General features: G+C 42.4%; 1 protein-coding gene and 1 pseudogene across 14 annotated transcripts in view; one reads left to right on the plus strand and one right to left on the minus strand.

Moving 5' to 3' along the window:
• Nucleotides 1–1,348: 1,348 nt before the first annotated feature.
• On the minus strand, nt 1,349–19,006 carry LOC115130636 (2-oxoglutarate receptor 1-like; annotated as a pseudogene).
• The window catches only part of LOC115130506 (muscleblind-like protein 2a), a 47,552-nt gene continuing 37,204 nt past the window's right edge, over nt 9,794–20,141 (plus strand). For 13 of the 14 annotated variants that reach the window (XM_029661742.2, XM_065019323.1, XM_029661785.2 and 10 more), the window contains exon 1: nt 9,794–9,963. The gene's annotated coding sequence lies outside the window, so the exon portion shown is untranslated. Of the gene's footprint in view, nt 9,964–10,997; nt 11,253–20,141 lie in introns of those variants that run through there. The other variant, XM_029661714.2, reaches the window with a different exon arrangement.

Genomic DNA, 20,141 nt, shown 5'->3' on the forward strand with positions numbered 1-20,141 from the left:
CCTCTTTAAGGAATACCTAGGATAGGATAAAGTAATCCTTCTCACCCCCCTTAAAAGACTTAGATGCACTATTGTAAAGTGGCTGTTCCACTGGATGTCATAAGGTGAAAGCACCAATTTGTAAGTCGCTCTGGATAAGAGCGTCGGCTAAATGACTTAAATGTAAATGTAAATAATGAAGTATCCTTTTAGTTGATGTACTTCATGTCATACTTCATATCATTGATGTACTTCATTCATACTTCATGTCATTGATGTACTTCATGTCATTCTTCATGTCATTGATGTACTTCATGTAAAACTTCTCACTTCAACTGTATATTTCTTCCCTAATGCACTGATTAATTATTCACTTGTGTAACAATATTGACAGACTTTGTGCCGTGCTGTTGACTTCCTTCTCCAACCCTGAGTTTACTTCCTCGAGAGGATGTTCCCCTGATGATTTACACTACTCGGGTAGTCACGTGTCTACTGGCTCCATGATGTACACACAGTGGGGTCACTGTATTACTTTGAAAATTCTCCCTCCATACCATTTCTACTGACATCTGTCCTCCTCAAGCTCCATGGATCGTAGGCTCAGCCCAATAGATTATGTCTTCAGCACGTCATTTACACCCAGAAGGCCCAATTGTATTATACTCTCAAGTTTAACAGCAAGAAGTGTGTAATGACTTGAAAGAGACACGACTAGACTACTTTCTGCTTTCTGGACTTTTCTACTGATCTTCCCCCCAGGTGTACATAAGCCATATGAGAGGAATGGGTTGACAGCTTTTATAAGGGAATCACAAGGGCAATCACCCTGCATCAAAGTCTGATATACTTATTGAATCTATGGCTCTATAGCATGTTCATAGGTGACAGTGTTTAATTCTGAGTCTGATATTTTGAGGCAATATTTTTGTCCAATATTTACTGACACAGTGATTACATTTTATTGATTTAATTTTAGCTTACCAACAGTATAACACCATGTTAACCTCATTGTGTTGCATGGTTTTGCAGCTTGTATGGTTATAATGCCATTTGAAACACTATTGCCAGGACTGCCCCAGAAAAGCTATGCGAAACCCAGAATTTCCTAACTGAATCCAGTCTACTCAATATATGATCAGCCGTCTGTGATTTATCTATCACTGCAGTCAAAAGAACCAGTTTCATGGCAATAACATGTGGACAATATGAGTAATGTTTAGAATCACAGTCAGCCTAGAAAGGCAGCATGACCAATATTTTATTGACATTTTCACTTTGTTATAGAGAAACAACAGCATACAACTAATACAAAATGACAGGAGCCAATGAATACTAATGAACTCACTACCCATGAGACGAATTAAATAGAAAAGAAAAGGATGACAAGCAAACAAAAACCAACGGAAAACTGGAATGCATTAAAATAAAATCACTGGCTAATCACGTCACGCTGGCAGAGAGAACAGGAGAAATACATCAACCAAGATTCTAGAACACATTGAAAGAGTTTGGCTTGTGGCTGAAATGTAACACTCCATTTTCACTGAGGTATCCTGAACCACTGTTATGATCAAGATATTGTCAAAATAATATTTCGCCACATGGTTGATAAGTCGTAAAGAATATTTATTATATGGTGCTAATGTACCCAGTTGGAAGAACCATACATTTACTTAGGGTAAATCAGAGACTTTCCATTCTCTAACCAGACATTTTCTTCCAAGCATAAGGGCTGTATGTACCCAGTCTTTATGGGAAGCAGGGAGACAGTAGAAAGCTAAGGGATTACTAATAATACATTTGATGTTTTCATGAATGGGAAACATGATTGCAGGACAAGACAATATAAAGGGAACCAGAGAGCCATCACTATCCCTGCATCTCCAACACTCTGCACTAGAAAGGCTGCATCTGATACAGTTACTCAAAGGCATTTCAAACCATAAGTTAGTGAAGAGAAAATTGCTATGTTGTCAACATCCAAAAGCAGACTTCTATGTGTTTTGGAATGAAATAAGACAACCGTATAAAATGTGGATTTTTTTTGTTGACTTAACTCTTTAGCATGTTAGCCTGTGAAATGCTGTTGCTGCCTGGTTGGCCGATCACTGCAGCCACAATGGGCCTCTTGGTCTTGAGAAACTGGAATCTCCAGCGAAGGAGGTGAAGGACCACCTGGTGAAACCTTTCTCCAGACAGTGTGTACAGAGCCAGGTTGAAGAAGGTATTGAGCGCTGGAGATGGTATAGGCTGCCTTATAAACTGGGTAATTCGAGCCCTGAATGTTGATTGGCTGAAAGCCGTATACTATGGGTATGAAAAAGCATATATATATTTTACTGCTCTAATTACGTTGGTAAACAGTTTATAACAGCAATAAGGCACCTCAGATGTTTGTGATAAATGGCCAATATACCACGGATAAAGGCTGTATCCAGGCACTCCACGTTGTGTTGTGCGTAAGAACGACCCTAAGCCGTGGTATACTGGCCATATACCACACCCCTCTGGCCGTATTGCTTAATTGACCCCCCTATATAGGGCACCAGTGTTTTGGCTTCCATCCGAGTATACATCCGTATGGCACGGAGGATGTAGAAGAGGATGAAGCACATTACAAACACAACCAGGATCAGCACAGCCAGCCTGCGGGCATGCACCCAGCTCAAATCAAATCAAATTTGACTGGTCACATACACGTGCTTAGCAGATGTTATGCGGGTGTAGCAAAATGCTTGTGTTTCTATCTACACCGGTTCAGTAATATCTAACCATTTCACAACAATACACACAAATCTAAGTACAAATTATGGAATTGGACAGCCTTCGTGGGGCCCGTCGGTCACCGGCATAACTCAGGCACACCAACACCGGGGGGATTAGGTAGCCCAGGACTGTGAGTAGCCAGGCATAGACCCACTAGGGGGAGTAGGTAGCCCAGGACTGTGAGTAGCCAGGCATAGACCCACTAAGGGGATTAGGGGAGTAGGTAGACCCAGGGGACTGTGAGTAGCCAGGCATAGACCCACTAGGGGAGTAGGTAGCCCAGGACTGTGAGTAGCCAGGCATAGACCCACTAGGGGGAGTAGGTAGCCCAGGACTGTGAGTAGCCAGGCATAGACCCACTAGGGGGAGTAGGTAGCCCAGGACTGTGAGTAGCCAGGCATAGACCCACTAAGGGGATTAGGTAGCCCAGGACAGTGAGTAGCCAGGCATAGACCCACTAAGGGGAGTAGGTAGCCCAGGACTGTGAGTAGCCAGGCAAAGACCCACTAGGGGGAGTAGGTATCCCAGGACTGTGAGTAGCCAGGCAAAGACCCACTAGGGGGAGTAGGTATCCCAGGACTGTGAGTAGCCAGGCAAAGACCCACATCTCTTCTGGATCATTACTAGCAAAATCCAAACATGACCGTCATTGTAAATAAGAATTTGTTCTTAATAAAGGTTAAATAAAAATAATACATACATAAATGACGTTCTCAGTCTTCTCCACAGTGGTCATGTAGACCATGGTTGTAATCTCCAGTATAGATATGAACCATACAGCCGAGCAGTCTATGACAGCCCAGCTCTCCCTCTGTACCTGGGCTGCCCTCAGCGGGTGGACCATGACCACATAGTGGAACTCACTCAGGCAGGTGAGGAAGAGAATGCTGCTGTACAGGTTGAAGTAGGAGCTTAAGCCTTCAAAAATGTTCCAAGTTGACAATTCCACAATGCTGTGCGGTTTACAGTAATGTACTGTTAAACCAAAATGTATTTGAAATGTATGGAATCCTTTACTGTTTACTCCTAAAATCACCCAGAGTGCATTGCCTTTTATGGCAATTTACCGTAAATAATTAATACAGTACTTCACGGTTTGTTTTATTGTATAATACTGTCAAAACAACAATAACGTTTTACACTGTACTAATGAAACCAAATAGTCCAACTTACTTTTACCTGTTTTGTCGCCGAGGATGCTGCCATACAGGTTAAAGCACAGGTTGAAGTGAGAGCTAAAGCAGACAATGGGACACATGACGTCGCCCATGATCCAGTCGTCCTGGATGTAGTGGTGGACCAGGAAGGACGTACAGGAGGTCTGCCACGGCAAGGTTCACCATGCTGCTGCTTTTCCATGTCCGCAACCTGACCACATAGATAATGATTGAGGTGATGTTTCCCACAAGCCCCAATACAAAAGATGATCCCATACGTGACCGGGAGATAGTACCTCCTACTGTACTCATCAACTGGGAAACAGTCAGTGGCCTCACTGTTCACTTTTTTCTCTAGACATGGTTGTGTTGTAATATTCAACAAATTGACCTAAGACACAAGTAGAGAGACAATTCGTGTATAATGTTATCCCATTAAAAAATGACTAGTTGAATTTGTCCATGTGGTTTAAGAATGTGTTTATTCCCACCATAAACTGCGGAGTTTCTCCAGTTCCCGTCTGTCACTCCTGAATTTCCTGAATCTTCAGGCAGCAGTCAGTTTTAAGAGCATCCCAGAGCCCTCCCACACAGAATTAGTGCCACTGCCTACCAACAGAGGAAGTAGTACACCCATTGGAGTCAAACAGCAAATTGTAACAGGTTTAAAGTTCTCAAATGTGTACTCAAACTAATCAGGCACGTAGTTAGATTTTGGTATTTTATATCACTTCTAGAGGCCTTATCAAAGGTCAAAGGTCATGAAAAATACTCAACCATTGAAGGTAAAAGGCTGCCACTGTTCCCTGTACACATTACATTTTTTGGGGTCACTACTACCACATATCAGTTCAATTGGTACAGCACTCTCATTAATGTCTGGTACAAATGTAGCCTATTACAAGGCACTCTCCAAAATATTTAAATTAGCCAGAAACAACAATACCATGTAATTTAGTAAATCATAGGAATGTTGTACACACCTTGTTTGGTTCACTTCAGATCTTGATGTCTCTCAATCCTATTACTCAAGTATAGTTTGAAAAAGTTCCAAGTTGACAATCCCACAATGCTGTGCGGTTACAGTAATGTACTGTTAAACAAAAGTTTATTTGAAATGTATGGTGTCATTTACTGTTTACGGCTAAAATCACCCAGAGTGTATTGCCTTTTAACGGCAATTTACCGTAAATAATTAATATGGTACTTTACTGTTAATTTTATTGTGTAATACTGTCAAAACAATAATAAAGTTTTACACTGTACTAATGAAACCAAATAGTCCAACTTACTTTTACATGTTTTATTGCCGATACACAAGTGCTAAACTGTAGTTGTTGTTTAAGCAATGCCTGCAGTATTGGGATTGGATAACATTTCAGACTTCTCCGATCCTACATACTTGAAAGATGTGTCATGTATCCCTCTGCTTGACCAAGGACACAAGTGGCAGTCACACTCCATCTCCAGGTTATTGTTTAACTATTGACCACACACTAATGGTCACGTAGAATGTCCTTTCATTTCCTTATTAGAATACCACGGAAACAAGCCATCAACGGTCCGCTGAATCGTCCCTCGACACAAAAGGAATAGTGATGGGACATACCTCTGGGACATTTCAATAACATTTTTATAATAGAAAGTCAACTTTCAAATAACTTGATAGAAAGCATTCCACGGTGATTATGAATGATTCTCCAGTGGTGGTCCAGTTTCTTGTGTAGTCCTAAAAAACAGACAGGAGGAGAATGACATCTGGAGGCCATAAGGTGAAATTGCATCTGTTTGCAATATAATTAATACATTATGATTACAATTAGATATTTTCAATACACTAAGCCAAAATATGTTTTATTCATTTGTTTTTTTAAATACATTTTTAGTCAAGCTATTAAGTCCATCCCAACCCATTTTTGTACAAATATTAGTACCTTACATTCTTGCAATAATAAAGTATAACGCAAAATTACATCTACATGTGATGTATGGGACAAATTCTGAAGATATCGTTGACTACATTTTTGACAGTTTTTAACAATATTCACTATACTGTACAAATATAACAAATATATTGTTGTCAACTTGTCAATAAGAAAGTGATCCTTTTTTACCACTAAATGGGGCATAATATCAGAAACTGATTCTGAAGAGAATAGCACTATAATTGTATTGTAGTTTATGAAATTAATATTAGGTTAAAATTTGACAGTATAATAAAATCATATAATATTTTTTCCTCTCATCTGATAAGTATCAAACAGTACAAGATAGACAGTGAAGATGAGGAAGTGTGTATAACAGACAATGACTAGTAGGTAGATGGATGAAGTGATATTCATGGCTGTGCAGACTGGCACCGACAAGTGTAGGAGGGACGTGGGCACTGACCAGCCATCACTTTCACATTGACCTTCTTCCCACCTTCCCGTTGGCCCCGGATAAATGAGAAGTTCTGATACACAAACTGAAGAGGTACTGTCTCTCTCATTTCCTGTTTCTACGTCTATGTTCAGTACTTTTCCCCTTATCTATAGCATTCTATTTCTGTGTGCAGCACTTCTTCCCTCATCTATAGCATTCTATTTCTGTGTGCAGCACTTCTTCCCTCATCTATAGCATTCTATTTCTATGTTCAGTACTTTCCCCTTATCTATAGCATTCTATTTCTGTGTGCAGCACTTCTTCCCTCATCTATAACATTATATTTATGTGTGCAGTACTTCTTCCCTCATCTATAGCATTCTATTTCTGTGTGCAGCACTTCTTCCCTCATCTATAGCATTCTATTTCTGTGTGCAGCACTTCTTCCCTCATCTATAGCATTCTATTTCTGTGTGCAGTACTTCTTCCCTCATCTATAGCATTCTATTTCTGTGTGCAGTACTTCTTCCCTCATCTATAGCATTCTATTTCTGTGTGCAGCACTTCTTCCCTCATCTATAGCATTCTATTTCTGTGTGCAGTACTTCTTCCCTCATCTATAGCATTCTATTTCTGTGTGCAGCACGTCTTCCCTCATCTCTAGCATTCTGTGTATCTCACTCTCATTCTCTCACACAAATAAACACAAGGAGAAATAACCTCACACTCAACATCAACAAAAGAAAGGAGATGATTGTGGACTTCAGGAAACATTAGAGGGAGCACCCCCCTATCCACATCGATGGGACAGTAGTGGAGAGGGTAGTAAGTTTTAAGTTCCTCGGCGTACACATCACGGACAAACTGAATTGGTCCACCACACAGACAGTGTCGTGAAGAAGGCGCAGAAGCGCCTCTTCAACCTCAGGAGGCTGAAGAAATTCAGCTTGTCACCAAAAGCACTCACAAACTTCTACAGATGCACAATCGAGAGCATCCTGTCGGGCTGTATCACCGCCTGGTACGGCAACTGCTCCACCCACAACCGTAAGGCTCTCCAGAGGGTAGTGAGGTCTGCACAACGCATCACCGGGGGCAAACTACCTGCCCTCCAGGACACCTACACCACCCGATGTCACAGGAAGGCCATAAAGATCATCAAGGAAAACAACCACCCGAGCCACTGCCTGTTCACCCCGCTATCATCCAGAAGGCGAGGTCAGTACAGGTGCATCAAAGCAGGGACCGAGAGACTGAAAAACAGCTTCTATCTCAAGGCCATCAGACTGTTAAACAGCCACCACTAACATTCACACTGACTCAACTCCAGCCACTTTAATTATGGGAATTGATGGAAATTAGTGTAAAATATTTCACTAGCCACTTTAATCAATGCTACTTAATATAATGTTTACATACCCTACATTACTCATCTCATATGTATATGTATATACTGTACTCGATACCATCTACTGCATCTTGCCTATGCCGTTCTGTACCATCTCTCATTAATTTATCTTTAAGTACATATTCTTTATCCCTTTACACTTGTGTGTATAAGGTAGTAGTTGTGGAATTGTTAGGTTAGATTACTCGTTGGTTACTACTGCATTGTCGGAACTAGAAGCACAAGCATTTCGCTACACTCGCATTAACATCTGCTAACCATGTGTATGTGACAAATACATTTTATTTGATTTAATTTAGCTATCGTGCTCAGAGACTGACCCAGTTAAATTTAGCTATCCTTCTCAGAGACTGACTCAGTTTGATTTAGGCATTATTGACCGGTAGAAGGATGGCATGAATGGAATTTCATGGTAGTAGATGACTTTATATGACAATTTGTATCATTTGACAGTGTGTTCTGCTGCCGTTTCGTCCCACCTCTGCTTGACAGTGACACGATTGGTGGTTTGTGGTGTGGCCAGGATAGCGAAGCTCAGTCAGCAGGCTTCCCCCACCACCAGTCTAACATTCCAGTCTGGTTATCTTTTTTTTCCTATGCCTAGAACAATACCGGCTCATCATTCCACACATACCACTTTCAATTTAGTGGAAGGAATGTGTTTGTCTCCATAAATACCTCCATAATCCCATATTTGGCACTGAACAAACGACAGGGAAAAGACATGTTATGTGACAGAATACGTGGCAGGCGGTCTGTCAAAGGAGATTAAATGAATATCAAGAACGTCCTGTGACTTCCTGACTTAGAAATGGACCATCTGTGTGTAAATGTGTAAATGTAACAAGCAAAGAGTCACACTAAATCAAGAGTCACACTAAATCGTCACAAGATATACTGTTCTTGGAGAAAAATGTCACAGGATTATGCAGTGTTCTACCTTGTAGAGATTTCTATAAATGCAAAAGGTTTGCTAACCGTGTGCATCATTAGTGTGTGATGTCCCCAAGACCGATGTTATGGTTGATACATTAGGTACAACTGCTGGTGTATGTCCTGCAGGCATGCATGTGTATCAGAGTGGCCACACAGGGCCTAAACATGATGTCTGTGGTAAAGTTCCGGGCTGATAGATTTCATTGACCACTTCTCCTAGGTTAACAAGTTCACAATACATACTGAACACTTCCTATAGCCATTGTAGCAGATGATTTCATTAGTCAAATTTGCCTGATCGAAACTCTTTAACACATCCTCTCTGAACACGTTTAGGTTTAGGCCTAGTTATTTGTTTGCTTCTAAACTGTCCTGATTTCAACAAGGTATAGATGGAAGTTGTATCATTGCCAATCTTCTTACTATACTATAGACAACATCCCATCAATCAACAAGGTGCAGCCTTTATCTTGTCCACAGCATTCTGCCCTGGTCATTCTGCACGGTGGCCTTGTGGTGACCTTGAGTGCAATGCAGGGTCAGGAGGATGCTTGCTGTTCATTCCCTCAGGCTGTTGGTGAAAAAGAGCATCAGTAAGCATAGGATACGATTTCAACACAGATTCAGATTTAATCAGAGTGAATTGTTTTTTTTCTCCATTAATTTCATAATGCCTGGGACAGCTTTAAAAACATCTCATAGGCCAATTGTTTTATGTTCAATATCTAGCGTTGAATTATATCACTAACAGAAGAATAACAAAAAATGAAGTGTTTTCTTCCCAGAAAAAAAGGAGATGGATACTGGCTTGATTTTTTTTTTTACATAAATCCTTGAATTAAAAACCTGTAATAAACTAAAAACAAAAAATCCCTGTAATTTTCCTCTCGATTCCATTGCTGTTCCCTTGGTAACAAGCAAGCCCTTGCCCTTCTGGAGCCTCCTGACATTCGCTTGGAATGTACCATTATGGCTGCTGTGGGGAGATAGTAGATTCCCATTTCACTAATACTTTTGTTTGACCAAAAATAGGTTATTTGAAAGACAAACAATAACGTGAATTATCTGTTAAAACTTCAATAAGATTCATATTTCTAACGAATCTTCCGATTTTAGTATGCATATTGGCATACTCTGCCAGAATGTTACCCTTCAAATAAATCAAACTGGCAGTCGTAGAGCGAGCTGTCAAATGCTTGTTGCTTGTGTCAAATCTGTGCTACAAAGTAACGAAGAGAAATCAAGCACCTGGTTGTTTTCCTGTTAAAGTGTCTATAGCTAGGTAATACGACAATAATTAAGTGGACCATTGAACAGCACCGTGTCCTCTTTACTTCACGTGATAACGAGGTAAGCAGGTAGAAATGCTAGCTTCACCTTGTCAGACATGTTGTCTTGCTAGCTCGCTATGCCCCCCCCAGACGTGTTGTGTCATGTATTGCAGGTTAGTAAAAGTGAGTTCCTAATAATAAAGTGTTATCCCTAAGAGACTAGCTAAATTCTAGTACAGAAGCTAGCATATTCTGCTTGTCGTGTTAGCGCTGGCTAGCTATCAAAGTTCCAGCTACTGTACAGTAGCTAGCATTCTGTGACGTGTGGTGGTGAGCTCGTTCACTGACTTTGGTAGATAGCTTGTAGCCTATTTTCCTTGCTAGCTCATGATGAATACAGTAACGTTAGCCACCAATACTTCAGATACCGATACGTATTGTTTATTGTTGTTTATTGCCAGCTATAAACTCGCATTACAAGTTACTTTGATGACGTCTCTTGGTTTTGGTCTTCAAAGTGTGTGTGTGGTGGGGACTTTAAATAGAGAGAAGCTTACGTTACAATCCTTTTTCCAGTGTAAACATTTTTGGTTGTTCACCTTATGAGAAAGCACAGGATAAGCTAGTGGAGAAAGTGCTGTTATGTTAGTTGTTCTTGATTACACATCCAGTATTTAGTTTCGTACATTATTATATGTATTTATATGTAACAGTGAACAATAATGCTTCAAATCAAAGGAGGAATTATAAGACTTGGGTCTAGAGATCATCTGAGATAATCACAGGAGGTTGGTGGCACCTTAATTGGGGAGGACTGGCTCGTGGTAATGGCTGGATCGGTGTCAGTGGAATGGTATCAAATACATCAAACACATGGTTTCCATGAGCTTGATGCCATTCCATTTGTGCCGTTCCAGACATTATAATGAGCCGTCCTCCCGTCAGCAGCGTCCATTGGTAATAATGCTTATCAACAGAGCATACAGGTTTGGCATCAGATCAGGGTCTGCAGCTAGCCTGGCTGTCAGTCTGAGCCTTGCAGACATTATTTTTGCACAGCAAATCTGTTCCTGATATGCTATTGGCCAGAGTCTGCTGGGAGGGTCTTCCTGGAGGTTGGTGGGCAGGCAGGAAAAGGGGTGGCTGGAATTGTTTCAGCCAGAGAGTTAAGCAGACAGTCTTTTACTGCACTGTCGTGGAAAGAAAATCCCTGTCTAGGCATGGGCCTGAGCACACAGCACTGAGAGGGGAATGACTGCTATTCACATGGTGATTATATTTAGGCTGAAAGTAATTAGGAGAAGTCGGACTTCTAACCCAGACTGTGGTGGATGCTAGAAAGACTGGAGAGCTCCAACACTGCATGAGGTGAGAGGATTGTTTCCCTGGCTGCTCCTGTTTTCCTGACTAGTTCATAAAGGAATTTGCTGCATTATGCTGCCTACCATGCGGTGAGAGGGAGAGATAGAGGACTTCACTCGTAGAGATGGTTAGAATCTGCTTCTCTTGAAATGGCTGCTGCTTATAATGGCTGTTTATCTCAAATGTTCAAATTTAGCTGGTCAGTGTGGGGAATTTACCTCTCCCATCCTGCCAGGAAAGAACAAGGTGCTCCCTTGATGCCTGCCTGCTCTGCAACTTCCTGTGGCGTTTCACTACTTACCCAGGCTGTCTGTCCTGTGTCTGACTGACTTCAAGTGTGTGTGTGCGTGTGTTTGTACAAGGTTTGTAGGAGTGTTAAATACAGGGTTGTGGAGGACTGAGGGCCAACACATCTCATAAGCATGATTTATTCTCTCAGGCAACAGGTGTTAACCTGCCATCAAAGCAAACACAGACAGAATACACCAAGGAAAGTAACTGGAGAAGGACTGTCACAAATAGGGACATGTAAGGTTTGCCTACTCTACATTCCCAATACAAAGTTGGTTGTAGGTTGGGCTGGTGTACAGTTTTTTCTAGGGCTGGGACCTCACGATACGATATTATCACGATTCTTGCGATTCTATACAGTATGCATTGCGATTCGATATTGCCATTTTATTGCAATTTACTGTTCCAAACGCAGTGCTCTGTATATGTCTGCTGCAGAGAGACAAGTGAGAGTATGAGAAAATTAGTTTTGATGAGTCATGGAAATTAAAGTGCTGAAAACATGTTGGCTCACTTTAAAAATTAGATGGAGAACAAACTATAGGTTTAAAAATACCTGAATTTTGGCGCAGTTACAGATGACTAGCGCTAGCTAACACTGCCTATCAAAACCAAGTATCGATATAATATCGTCCAGAATTATTTTGCGATATGTAGCTTGAATCGATTCTTTCCCCATCACTAGTTTTCTCCTGTACTATAGGGTAATTATTGAAGCTAGGCTATGATCTTTTTATTGGAAGTTATTATTGTTGCAACTTGGACACTGGACACTGATCTCTTGGCTACATAGCTGACGCACGCTGGACTGTCCATTAATCACGGTACTCCTTTCTGCTTGTTTGTCTTACCTGTCGGCCCCGTTGCCTAGTCAACGCCATTTTACCTGCTGTTTGTTGTGCTAGCGGATTAGCCTCGCCTACTGTTTTTAGCTAGCTTTCCAAATTCAACACCTGTGATTACTGTATGCCTCGCTGTATGTCTCTCTCAGATGTCAATATGCCTTGTATACTGTTGTTCAGGTTAGTTATAATTGTTTTAGTTCACAATGGAGCCCCTAGACCCACTCTGCATACCCCTGTTACCTCCTTTGTCCCACCTCCCACACATGCGGTGACCTCACCCATTACAACCAGCATGTCCAGAGATTCAACCTGTCTCATCATCACCCAGTGCCTGGGCTTACCTCCGCTGTACCCGCACCCCACCATACCCCTGTCTGTGCATTATGCCCTGAATATATTCTACCATGCCCAGAAACCTGCTCCTCTTATCCTCTGCCCCCAACGCTCTAGGCGACCAGTTTTGATAGCCTTTAGCCGCACCCTCATACTACTCCTTCTCTGTTCCGCGGGTGATGTGGAGGTAAACCCAGGCCCTGCATGTCCCCAGGTACCCTCATTTGTTGACTTCTGTGATCGAAAAAGCCTTGGTTTTATGCATGTCAACATCAGAAGCCTCCTCCCTAAGTTTGTTTTACTCACTGCTTTAGCACACTCTGCTAACCCTGATGTCCTTGCCGTGTCTGAATCCTGGCTCAGGAAGGCCACCAAAAATTCAGAGATTTCCATACCCAACTATAACATCTTCCGTCAAGATAGAACTACCAAAGGGGGCGGAGTTGCAGTCTACTGCAGAGATAGCCTGCAAAGTAATGTCATACTTTCCAGGTCCATACCCAAACAGTTCGAACTACTAATTTTGAAAATTACCCTCTCCAGAAATAAGTCTCTCACTGTTGCCGCCTGCTACCGGCCACCCTCAGCTCCCAGCTGTGCCCTGGACACCATTTGTGAATTGATCGCCCCCCATCTAGCTTCAGAGTTTGTTCTGTTAGGTGACCTAAACTGGGATATGCTTAACACCCCGGCAGTCCTACAATGTAAGCTAGATGCCCTCAATCTCACTCAAATCATCAAGGAACCCACCAGGTACAACCTTAACTCTGTAAACAAGGGCACTCTCATAGACGTCATCCTGACCAACTGGCCCTCCAAATACACCTCCGCTGTCTTCAACCAGGATCTCAGCGATCACTGCCTCATTGCCTGTATCCGCCACGGAGCCGCAGTCAAACGACCACCCCTCATCACTGTCAAACGCTCCTAAAACACTTCTGTGAGCAGGCCTTTCTAATCGACCTGGCCCGGGTATCCTGGAAGGACATTGACCTCATCCCGTCAGTTGAGGATGCCTGGTCATTCTTTAAAAGTAACTTCCTCACCATTTTAGATAAGCATGCTCCGTTCAAAAAATGCAGAACCAAGAACAGATACAGCCCTTGGTTCACTCCAGACCTGACTGCCCTCGACCAGCACAAAAACATCCTGTGGCGGACTGCAATAGCATCGAATAGCCCCGTGATATGCAACTGTTCAGGAAGTCAGGAACCAATACACGCAGTCAGTCAGGAAAGCTAAGGCCAGCTTCTTCAGGCAGAAGTTTGCATCCTGTAGCTCCAACTCCAAAAAGTTCTGGGACACTGAAGTCCATGGAGAACAAGAGTACCTCCTCCCAGCTGCCCACTGCACTGAGGCTAGGTAACACGGTCTCCACCGATAAATCCACGATTATCGAAAGCTTCAATAAGCACTTCTCAACGGCTGGCCATGCCTTCCGCCTGGCTACTCCAACCTCGGCCAACAGCTCCGCCCCCCCGCAGCTCCTCGCCCAAGCCTCTCCAGGTTCTCCTTTACCCAAATCCAGATAGCAGATGTTCTGAAAGAGCTGCAAAACCTAGACCCGTACAAATCAGCTGGGCTTGACAATCTGGACCCTCTATTTCTGAAACTATCTGCCGCCATTGTCGCAACCCCTATTACCAGCCTGTTCAACCTCTCTTTCATATCGTCTGAGATCCCCAAGGATTGGAAAGCTGCCGCAGTCATCCCCCTCTTCAAAGGGGAGACACCCTGGACCCAAACTGCTATAGACCTATATCCATCCTGCCCTGCCTATCTAAGGTCTTCGAAAGCCAAGTCAACAAACAGGTCACTGACCATCTCGAATCCCACCGTACCTTCTCCGCTGTGCAATCTGGTTTCCGAGCCGGTCATGGGTGCACCTCAGCCACGCTCAAGGTACTAAACGATATCATAACCGCTATCGATAAAAGACAGTACTGTGCAGCCGTCTTCATCGACCTCGCCAAGGCTTTCGACTCTGTCAATCACCATATTCTTATCGGCAGACTCAGTAGCCTCGGTTTCTCGGATGACTGCCTTGCCTGGTTCACCAATTACTTTGCAGACAGAGTTCAGTGTGTCAAATCGGAGGGCATGCTGTCCGGTCCTCTGGCAGTCTCTATGGGGTGCCACAGGGTTCAATTCTCGGGCCGACTCTTTTCTCTGTATATATCAATGATGTTGCTCTTGCTGCGGGCGATTCCCTGATCCACCTCTCGCAGACGACACCATTCTATATACTTTCGGCCCGTCATTGGACACTGTGCTATCTAACCTCAAACGAGCTTCAATGCCATACAGCACTCCTTCCGTGGCCTCCAACTGCTCTTAAACGCGAGTAAAACCAAATGCATGCTTTTCAACCGATCGCTGCCTGCACCCGCATGCCCGACTAGCATCACCACCCTGGATGGTTCCGACCTTGAATATGTGGACATCTATAAGTACCTAGGTGTCTGGCTAGACTGCAAACTCTCCTTCCAGACTCACATCAAACATCTCCAATCGAAAATCAAATCAAGAGTCGGCTTTCTATTCCGCAACAAAGCCTCCTTCACTCACGCCGCCAAGCTTACCCTAGTAAAACTGACTATCCTACCGATCCTCGATTTCGGCGATGTCATCTACAAAATGGCTTCCAACACTCTACTCAGCAAACTGGATGCAGTCTATCATAGTGCCATCCGTTTTGTCACCAAAGCACCTTATACCACCCACCACTGCGACTTGTATGCTCTAGTCGGCTGGCCCTCGCTACATATTCGTCGCCAGACCCACTGGCTCCAGGTCATCTACAAGTCCATGCTAGGTAAAGCTCCGCCTTATCTCAGTTCACTGGTCACGATGGCAACACCCATCCGTAGCACACGCTCCAGCAGGTGTATCTCACTGATCATCCCTAAAGCCAACACCTCATTTGGCCGCCTTTCGTTCCAGTACTCTGCTGCCTGTGACTGGAATGAACTGCAAAAATCGCTGAAGTTGGAGACTTTTATCTCCCTCACCAACTTCAAACATCAGCTATCCGAGCAGCTAACCGATCGCTGCAGCTGTACATAGTCTATTGGTAAATAGCCCACCCATTTTCACCTACCTCATCCCCATACTGTTTTTATACTGTTTTTTTAAATTTTATTTATTTATTTATTTACTTTTCTGCTCTTTTGCACACCAATATCTCTACCTGTACATGACCATCTGATCTTTTATCACCCCAGTGTTAATCTGCAAAATTGTATTATTCGCCTACCTCCTCATGCCTTTTGCACACATTGTATATAGACTGCCCATTTGATTTCTACTGTGTTATTGACTTGTTAATTGCTTACTCCATGTGTAACTCTGTGTTGTCTGTTCACACTGCTATGCTTTATCTTGGCCAGGTCGCAGTTGCAAATGAGAACTTGTTCTCAACTAGCCTACCTGGTTAAATAAAGGTGAAATAAAAAAATAAAAAAATAAAAAAACTTTCAATTCCATTATTTGACAGCAGTGTTGGAATGACAACTTTTTTTATTTTCACTCAAAACCAGTGCTTCTAGGTTGTGCTATTTCAACCTGTTTTGGAAGCTAAACTGTTTTTGTTTTTTTCAAGCTAAGAAAATTACAGCATACACTATAGGAAGGGTTTATTTAATGTTGCATTAGTTTGGTCTCCATGGTTACTGTAGATAAAGTAAGTACTGCTGATTCTCTCATACAGCAGTGTGATTGGAACCTTAGTAACAGTAAGAAAATTCTAGTCACGCCAGTTCAATTGGTAGTTAAGACTATTATAATATGAAGTTCATGCTCCTGCAGACTCAGTAAATAGCTACTTGCATTGTGCCTAGCTGAAAGCTGGATGGTTTACAATAGTAACCTCTGTAATTGTTAGGCCCTAGAGCCAGTTACTCATCCCAAACAGACATAACAGGATGCCAGAGTTCACACTGACCAAACTAGCCCATCAATCCATAGATAGGCCTAGACCTAGTTTCATTTGTATACACAGCGGATAATCGGACTCCATTAACAAATTTAATGAGAAATTTGCAAAGACCTGTCACATGTTATCAAACTAGAGTCAATATTTTCATGAGATCAGTCTGTAGGACAGTAGCCTATTTTTAAGTGATGAAGTGTCATTCTCTGGTCCATAGGATTATTTAAGGCTGTCCCTTAACTTGCATTTTACAGCTGCCTTTAGGGAATCCAGCTGCCTTTAGGGAATCCAGCTGCCTTTAGGGAATCCAGCTATCTTTAGGGCATCCAGCTGCCTTTAGGGCATCCCCCCCGCTGTCTTTAGGGCATCCAGCTGCCTTTTAGGGCATCCCGCCCGCTGCCTTTAGGGGATAAGTATAAACGCTCAAAACCAGGAGCTGAACAGAACCAGGAGCTGAACAGAACCAGAACTACTGTAAAGCAGGATGAGCCAGGAGCTAAATAAGAGTCTCTCTCTCTCACTGACAACCTTCCAACTGAATTCACAAGTGTTGCAGTGCAGAGCCTCCCACACTGAAAATAAAGGTCAAACTATTCAGTGATACTGTTGCATTTCTGTATTTCCGTTTTGCTAATAACCGCAAAACCACACTCACTTTCTCGACAGTACAGAAAATACAGAAGACTTACCGTTTACAATAGAATAATACCTCTCACGAGAGATGCGCATGCCTACCTTCAGTTATTCCTTACAAGCTATTTAAAGTTTCTTGAGAAAGAAACATATCACAATTACCCCAATTACATACATTTCTGTCTATGAATTAAATTGTCTTTTTTTTTCTTTTCTCCGTGACTTGGTGTCCTACTTTTTTTTTCCCCACCAGCGACAGCAGTTAGAATGTGAAGGATATTGTTGTTGGCAGTTTAATCATTTACTTCAATTGTAAGTAGCTTAGGTGTCAATTTATTTACCTTCAAACTTTCGTTCATGATGTAGCATAATAAAATGCATTCAGTAGCCTACGCTCTGGCCATGCCCCCCCAAAAATGGTTTTATCAGAAATATCATGCTGACATTGAGGCTAACATTTCCAGTATGTAAACAAAATGTACATCGTTGCCTGTGACTATTAGACTCAGGCCCAGGGATCTTTACTCTTTTTGGGCTCCTCCTGGGGTACCCCCAGCTGCTCTGGCTCCCCCCAAGCATATTGATACATTTGTCTTATTGGACTTGTCTGTTTGAAATGAAAATCTGCCTGGAGATGGAGTGCACAGAATTAAAATGTCATAATTCAAAGGCTGAACACAGATTCAAGGTCAGAAGCATTAATCAGTCAAATATGTCACTCTGATTAGATGATGGCCGCTGTGTGTGAGGCTGGTGGCTGGGCTGTGGATTTATCACAGAAAACGCATGCACATCTCTTGTAATGTCAAAACAACATATCAGAGACAGGGATTTTTCTGCCATAGAAACCCTTAGGCGGATCCAAATTGTAGAACTGTTGTTTTAAAAAAATACATTTTCGGGAAGGAAAAAACTTTCAGTGTAAACCTAAACGACTAAAACCAGATGTACAGTGCGTTCGGAAAGGATTCAGACCCCCACATTTTGTTACAGCCTTATTCTAAAATTGATTAAATCATTTTATCCCCCTCATAAATCTACACACAACACCCCATAATGACAAGGCAAAAACTGTTTTTTAGATTTGTTTGCAAATTTATAAAAAACAAAAACAAAACTGCAATATCACATTTACATAAGTATTCAGACACTTAACTCAGTACTTTGTTGAAGCACCCTTGGCAGCGATTACAGCCTCGAGTCTTCTTCGGGTATGACGTAACAAGCTTGGCACACCTGTATTTGTGGAGTTTCTCCCATTCTTCTCTGCAGATCCTCTCAAGTTCTGTCAGGTTGGATTGGGAGTGTCGCAGCCCAGCTATTTTCAGGTCTCTCCGTAGATGTCCAATCGGGTTCAAGTCCATGCACTTCCTGGGCCACTCAAGGATATTCAGAGACTTGTCCCGAAGCCACTCCTGCGTTGTCTTGGCTGTGTGCTTAGGGTTGTTGTCCTGTTGGAAGGTGAACCTCCGCCCCAGTATGAGGCCCTGAGCACTCTGGAGCAGGTTTTCATCAAGGATTTCTCTGTACTTTGCTCTGTTAATCTTTCCCTCGATCCTGACTAGTCTACCAGTCTCTGCCACTGAAAAACATCCCCACAGCATGATGCTGCCACCACCATGCTTCACCATATTGATGGTGCCAGTTTTCCTCCAGATGTAACTCCTGGCATTCATGCAAAATAGTTCAATCTTGGTTTCATCATACCAGAGAATCTTGTTTCTCATGGTCTGAGAGGCCTTTAGGCAAACTCCAAGCGGGCTTTTCCTTTTAATGAGGAGTGGCTTCTGTCGGGCCACTCTACCATAAAGGCCTGATTGGTGGAGTGCTGCAGAGATGGTTTTCCTTCTTGAACGTTATCCCATCTCCACGTAGGAACTCTGGAGCTATGTCGGAGTCCTTGGTCACCTCCCTAACCCCCGATTGCTCAGTTTGGTCGGAGAGGCCAACTCCAAGAAAAGTCTTGGTGGTTCCAAACTTCTTCAATTTAAGAATGATGGAGGCCGATGTGTTCTTGGGGAACTTCAATGATGCAGAAATGTTTTGGTACCCTTCCCCAGATCTGTGCCTCGACACAATCCTGTCTCGGGGCTCTACTTCATGGCTTGGTTTTTGCTCTGACATGCGCTGTCAATTGTGGGACCTTATATAGACAGATGTGTGCCCTTCCAAGTCATGTCCAATCAATTGAATTTACCACAGGTGGACTCCAATCAAGTTGTAGAAACATCTCAAGGATGATCAATGGAAACAGGATGCAGCTGAGCTCAGTTTCGAGTCTCATAGAAAAGGGTCTGAGTAAGTAAGGTATTTCTGTTTTTTTATACCTTTGCAAACATGTCTAAAAAACAGTTTTTGCTTTGTCATGGGGTATTGTGTGTAGATTGATGAGGATTTTCTTTTCATTTAATCAATTTTAGAATAAGGCTGTAATGTAGCAAAATGTGGAAAAAGTCAAGGGGTCTGAATACTTTCCGAATGCACTGCATGTAGAAAAGATAATGGACCTATATAATTATAATTTTAAATTAATTAATCTTTGAGAACTAACAATCACCAAAATAAAAGCTAGACAGTCAGGGGAAGTTATACAGTATTGGTTTTGGTATTAAGTTTGAGCAAAATAACACAAAATGCATTGATTGCAGGAAATTGCAACATTTTCTCTCAGTTCAATGGCAGAATATGTAGAAGAATCCTTGGAAATGAGCTTTAAAACTGCAAAAATGTATCTCGGCTATGACGAAAATCTGAGAATTGCAGGAAATTGGCAAAATAATTGCCGCCACGCAAAGAAAATACTGAACATGAAAAAATATTTCTGCCGAGGCGCACGTTGAAGATGGTAGAACAGTCCACATT

The sequence above is a fragment of the Oncorhynchus nerka genome, linkage group LG1 (assembly GCF_034236695.1).
Source record: "Oncorhynchus nerka isolate Pitt River linkage group LG1, Oner_Uvic_2.0, whole genome shotgun sequence".
Lineage (NCBI taxonomy): Eukaryota > Metazoa > Chordata > Actinopteri > Salmoniformes > Salmonidae > Oncorhynchus > Oncorhynchus nerka.